Consider the following 6,362-nt stretch of genomic DNA (forward strand, 5'->3'; position numbering starts at 1 on the left):
CTTCTCTCTCATTCCTTGATCTTTTTTACTCCCAGAATTCTTCTATGTAGTCTCTGCCTGTCAGACCCTTCTATTCTTTCTCCTACCTCACTATTGGCTTCAGATCTTTATTAGACCATCAGGTTTTTGTACAGGCACCATAACACAACTTCATGCTATGAAATAATTCCCCAAATGAAAACAATACCAAAAGAGAAAAACACCATGGGACTGAAATAGGCCCTCTGCATAGGCAAGACAGTTGTGTAGTTTTCTATGCTTAATGAGCTCCCTGACAGTGGGATAAGGATCCATACCTGATGCATGAGCAGGCTTTTAAAGTCCACTGCCTATAGTGGGAGAATTTACACAACCTTGGTGCAGAAGTAGGTGCTTGGACCTACCTCAATTGAGTGTAAAAGTCTCTGCTGACTCCCCATGGGAGGCCTTGCCTTGGAGATGACACTGAGGGGATGGGTTGAGGGGGAAGGGTGAGGGGTCAGAGGAAGGAGGGGAAGGAGATCCAAGGTTGGTATGTAAAATGAATAGAAAATTTGCAATAATAATGAAAAAGGAAAAAAAAAACCACCAAAGTGTAATGAAATACAAGGACCCTACACACAAAAAAACTGGTGTGTCTATTATATGTTGGTCAATTACTCCTGAACAAGAATTATGCCCTGGAGTGGTTGATACATACAGGGTCACTGCACTGGAGAAACCTGATTTTCCCTCTCCCAGCAGGAATAAATTACAGTTCACTTGTTAACCCTTACCCTAGTGGTTCAATTTTCATTCATTCATTCATTCAATTTTAAAAAGTATAATGAAATAAAATACAATATGGTGAAGCGAAATCATTACCTTAGATTTGGACAAAAAGAATCTACAGAAGAAAGACATTATAAGAAATGGCACAAAAATCAGAGACACATACGTTTGAACAGTTCGGAAGCCCATAAAATCATGAAACTAGAAACCCTAATATATAAGCAAAGAAGTAGTGCACACATGAAGCCCAATGAATGGTGCTCCAGAAGGTACGTTCATTTGTACTTTTCTCAGAATTATGTGGAGGGCCTTGTTTTCTTCATGTCCTACCTCCACTCTGGCTTTCACACTTTCTTCTTGGGTGGAGGAGGAGGAGTTCTCTGAGCTATAGAATGAGGGATTTACTGGAAACATACCCTTAAGAACTGATTTGTTCAAAAGAATACTCTCTGTATTGTCTGTCTGTGGGTCTCATTTGTTCTTGCCAGCTTCAGGAGAAAGCTTCTCTGATGATGGCAGAACAAAGCACTAATCTGAGCATAGTAGAATATCATTTGGAGTCATTTGTCACTAAATTATTATACCAGCATTAGTCACATTTACCCTAGGTCCCCAGGCGATCTACTCTCTGGCCAGCAAAGCAGTGTCAGGTATGGGTTCTATCTCATGAAGAGGGCCTTAATTAAAATAAATTATTGGTTTTCTCCTCCCATGAGCTTTGTGCCACCATTACTGTAGCATATCTCACAGGTATGGCATCACTGTACATCCTAAAATTTGTGGATGGCTTCTTGTTTGTATTTCTCTTTTGATAATGTGAATAGTACCATCTTTTTAATAAAGATGATAGAATGCAGAGCTGAAAGCTGTATGTAATCACCAACATCTCCATGTTTGATGAGTGATAAAGGTGTTGTCTTCAGCAATGAGTCCTTGCGGTCTGTTTGTGGAGAGCAACCTATAGTCTTGGCAAAGGCTTGTGTTAGGGGTTCCTGTGGAATCTCTTTGGCCAAGAACTCAATTAGATGAAATCCAATATCACCTTCCTTTGGTGACAAGAGATGGTCATTTGGAACACTATCTCCCCCATTATTTGGTAATATTATTTAGATTGTCATCATATGTCTATGTATTTTAAGAAGTTTTAATTGTACAAGGTTTCCATACATTCACTCACACTTCCTTTAATTTTCACTGTCACTCCTCATATTCCATTCCTCCCTGAAATCCCTCTCCTTTCCCCCTCCCAATGTGATCATCCCATCCAGGCCTTTCCTATCTACCTGTAATTTGTTCTCTATGTTTAGTTTTTTTTCATTATTATTATAGGCTGAAGGGGCTTTCTTTCCTGATATAGTCTATTTGGTGTACTGCATGTTTCTCTTACTTTGATGGATATCTCTTTCTTTAGGTTAGTGAATTATTTTCATGATTTATTTTTGCTCTATTTATTTTTTTGTGTTTTCATCCAATCCAAAATTTCCCTCACTCCTCTCTTCCTAATTCCTCCACCACTACCCCCACCCACTCCATCCCCTTCCACTGTTACTCTTCTGGTACAGGTGTGCCTCCTAATCATATCAGCCAGCCATGGTAGATCAAATAACAGGGTGACTAGTCACTTCCTCTTCTATAAATGCTGGATGACATAATCTGGTAAGAGCAATGGGTACTAAAGTGAAGCAAAAGAGTCAGAGACATCCCCTGCTCTAATTATTAGGAGTCTCACATGAACATTAAATTACACAACTGTAATGTATGTGCAGAAAACCTACACTAGTCTCATGCAGGTCCTTTGTTGTTGGTTCAGTCTCTGTGAGCCCTTAAGATCCCAGTTTAGTTTAGTCTGTAAGTTCCCTTTTGGTGTCTTTGAATTCACTGGGCCCTGCATTTCACCATTGGCCTCTTCTATAGGATACTTTCAGCTCCACCTAATGTATCACTGCAGGTCTCTGCATATTTTTCTTCCAGTTGCTTTGTGGTGAAGCCTCTGTGATGACAGTTGTTCAACACATCAATCTATGAGAATAGCAGAATATTACTAGGGATCATTTCATTGACTTCCTTTGCCAGTCATATTTTGTTCTAACCTAAATATGTGGTATACTATTTACCTAAATTTAGGTATACCTAAATACTGTGGTATACTACCTCTGGATCCTGGCCCTCAGCTAGAAGCTTCTCTCAGGAGATGGGTCTTTAGCTCTGCCAGTCATTACTTGTTCACTCCCCCAATTTATGCCACATCTTTAACCCAAGCACATTTTTCAGCAAGACAGATTGTGTGTTGAACATTTTGTGGATGTGTTGTTGTACCATTCCTTCCACTGGAAATCTTGCCTGGTTATAGGAGATGGCCAATACAACTGCCATATTCCGTGTTACTAGGTCACCCTCATAGATTCCCGAGGTTTTCCATTGCTCTGGGTTTTCATCTTATCCCAGAAATGCCCCCAGATTCCAGTGTCTTTCCTAATTATCTCCCAACTGATCCTCCACACACATAATCCCTCCTGTTCCATTCCCCATTCTCCATTCTTTGTTTTCCCCCCATCCACTAGCAATGTCTATTTTATTTCTTCACAGTGAGATTCATGCATACCACTTGAGCACACCTAGTTATTTAGCTTCTCTGGGTCTGTCAGTTGTAGTTTGTTTCTCCTTTACTTTCTACATAATAGTCACTTATGTTTGAGTACATACCATTCTTGTATTTCTGGGTCTGGATTACCTTACAGAGGATTATCTTTTCTACTTCCACTAATTCAAATTTAATGATGTCATCATTTTCAACAGAAGAGTAATACTCCATTATGTAAATATACCACATTTTCTGTATCTACTTTTCTGTTGGGGTTATTTCCAGTTTATGACTATTATAAGTAAAGCTTCTATAAACATAGTAGAACAAGTGTCCTTGTGGTATGGAGTGTTCTTTAGTCATATGCCCAGTAGTGGTATGGTATAACTGAGTCTTGAGGTAGATGGATTCCCAATTTTCTGAGAAACTGTCACATTTATTTCCAAAGTGGTTGTATGAGTTTGCACTCCCACCAGCAATGGAGGAGTATTCCCCTTGCTCCATGTGCTCTCCATCATAATCTGTCAATGTTGATTTTTATCTAAGCCATTCTGACAGGTGCAAGATAAAAATCTCAGTGTTGTTTTTAATTGCATTTCCCTGATGGCTAAGGATATGCATATTTCATTCACAGTTTCTCAGTCATTTGATAATCCCCTGTTGAGAATTCTCTGTGCAGATATGTACTTCATTTTTAAATTGGATTATTTATTTTATTGATATCCAGTTTCTTGAATTCTTTATATGTTTTAGGTGTCACACCTATGTCAGATATGGAATTGGTTAAAATCTTTTCCCATTCTGTGAGTACATTTTTTCCTATTGACAATTTCCTTTGTCTTACACAAACATTTCGGTTTATGAGATCCCATTTGTTAATTGTCAGTGCTAGTTCCTGCTCAATTAGTGTTCTGTTCAGGAAGTTGTCTCTTGTCCCAATGTGTTCAAAGCTATATCCCACTTTCTCTTTTATCTGGTTAAGTGTATCTGGATTCATGTTGAAGTCTTTGATCCTCTTAGACTTAATTTATGTACAATGATAGAAATGGATTTATATATATTTTTACACATGCAAACTTACAGTACCATTTGTTGATAATTGAAAATGCTGTTTTATCCATTGTATAATTTTGGTTTCTTTGTCGAAAATCAAATGTCCACAGGTGTGTGTATTTACTTCTGGGAACTTGATCTTATTCAAATGAACAATCTCTCTGTTTTTAATGCCAATAGCATATGAATTTTATTACTAGTGCTTTGTGGTATAGCTTTAAATCATGGCTAATGATTTCTCTGGAAGTTATTTTCTTGTCCAGGAATGTTTTAGCTTTTTTATATTGCTGTTTTTCAAAATTTTTCCATACAAAGTTGAGTATTGTTATTTTACATTCTATAAAGAATTGTGTTAGAATTTTGATGGGTATTGCATTGAATCTGTAGATTGCTTTTGATAAGCTGCCAGTTTAACTATGTTAATCCTAATGATCAATGAATATAGGAAACATTTCCATATTTTGATAACTTCTCCAATTTCTTTCTTCAGAGTCTTTAGCTTCCTGTCATACAGGTTTTTCACTTGCTTTCTTACAGTTACACTAAGATAGTTCATCTTACTTGTGGCAATTGTGGAAGATGCTGTTTTCCTGATTTCTTTCTCATCCCATTTATCATTTGTATATAAGAGGTTTACTCCAATTAATTTTTTAGTTAATTTTGTATCCAGCTACTTCACTCAAGATGTTTATCAGTTTTGGATTTCCTTGGTAGAATTTTTGGGGTAGATAATATATACTATTGTATCACCTTCAAATAGTACTTTTTGACATTCTTTCCAGTTTGTTTACCATTAATCTTCTTAAGATGTCATATTCTGCTAGACAACACTTCAAGTACTATGTTAAATAGATGTGGAAAAAGTGGAAAGCCTTGTCACATTCCTGTTTTGTGGAATTGCTTTGATTATCTCCCCATTAAATTTGATGTTGGCTAGTGTTTTCAATATATTGCCTTTAGTATGTATAGGTATGTCCCCATATCCCTGATCTCTCCAAGATATTTATCATTAAGGGGTGCTCCTTTTTGTCAAAGGATTTTTTTTGCATCTAACAGGATGATCATGTGGTGTTTTTCTTTCAGTCTATCTATATGGTAGATTAAATGTTGAATCATCCTTGCATCTCTGGGATGAAACATACCAGATCAGGGTGGATTATCTTTTTGTTTTCTTGGATTGAGTTTGTGAGTATTTGATTGAGTATTTTACATCTATGTTCATGAAGGAAATTGGTCTGTAATTCTCTTTTTGTTTCTTCTTTGTGTGGTTCACACATCAGGGTAACTTGGCCTAATAAAATAATTTGGCAATATCCCATCTGTTTCTATTTTGTGGAATAATTTGAGAAGTATTGGTATTAGCTCTTCTTTGAAGGTATGGTAGAATGTTGTATTGAAACCAACTAGTCTTGCCTAGTATTGTTTGGAAGACTTTTAATGACTGCTTCTATTTTCTTGGGGATGATGCATCAGTATAAGTTTTTTTTGAACTTCATATAACTTCAGGAAGAGATATCTATCACAAAGTTGCTCACTTCTTTAAGATTTTCCAAGTTTGTGGTTTACATATTTTTGAAGTATGACCCAATGATTTCTTTAAAATTCTAGATGTCTTTTGTTATGTTGCTCTTTTCATTTCTGGTTTTGTTAATTTGGATATTCTATCTCTGCCTTTTAGTAAGTTTGAATAAGAGTTTGCCTATCTTGTTTTTCCTCAAAGAATCAAGTCTGTGTTTCATTGATTCTTTTTATTGTTCCTTTTGTTTCTATTTTATTGATTTCAGTCCTCTATTTGATTATTTCCTGAAGTCTGTTCTACTATTTGGGTCTACTTCTTATTGTTGTAGAGTTTTCAGTTGTGCTGTTAAGTCTCTGGTATGAGAATTCTCTAATTTCCTCAATCAGGTTCTTAGTGCAATGAATCTTCCTCTTATCACAGCTTTAATTGTGTCCCAGTAGTTTGTGTAGATCATGGAAT

This window comes from Peromyscus leucopus, chromosome 1 (genome assembly GCF_004664715.2).
Source record: "Peromyscus leucopus breed LL Stock chromosome 1, UCI_PerLeu_2.1, whole genome shotgun sequence".
Lineage (NCBI taxonomy): Eukaryota > Metazoa > Chordata > Mammalia > Rodentia > Cricetidae > Peromyscus > Peromyscus leucopus.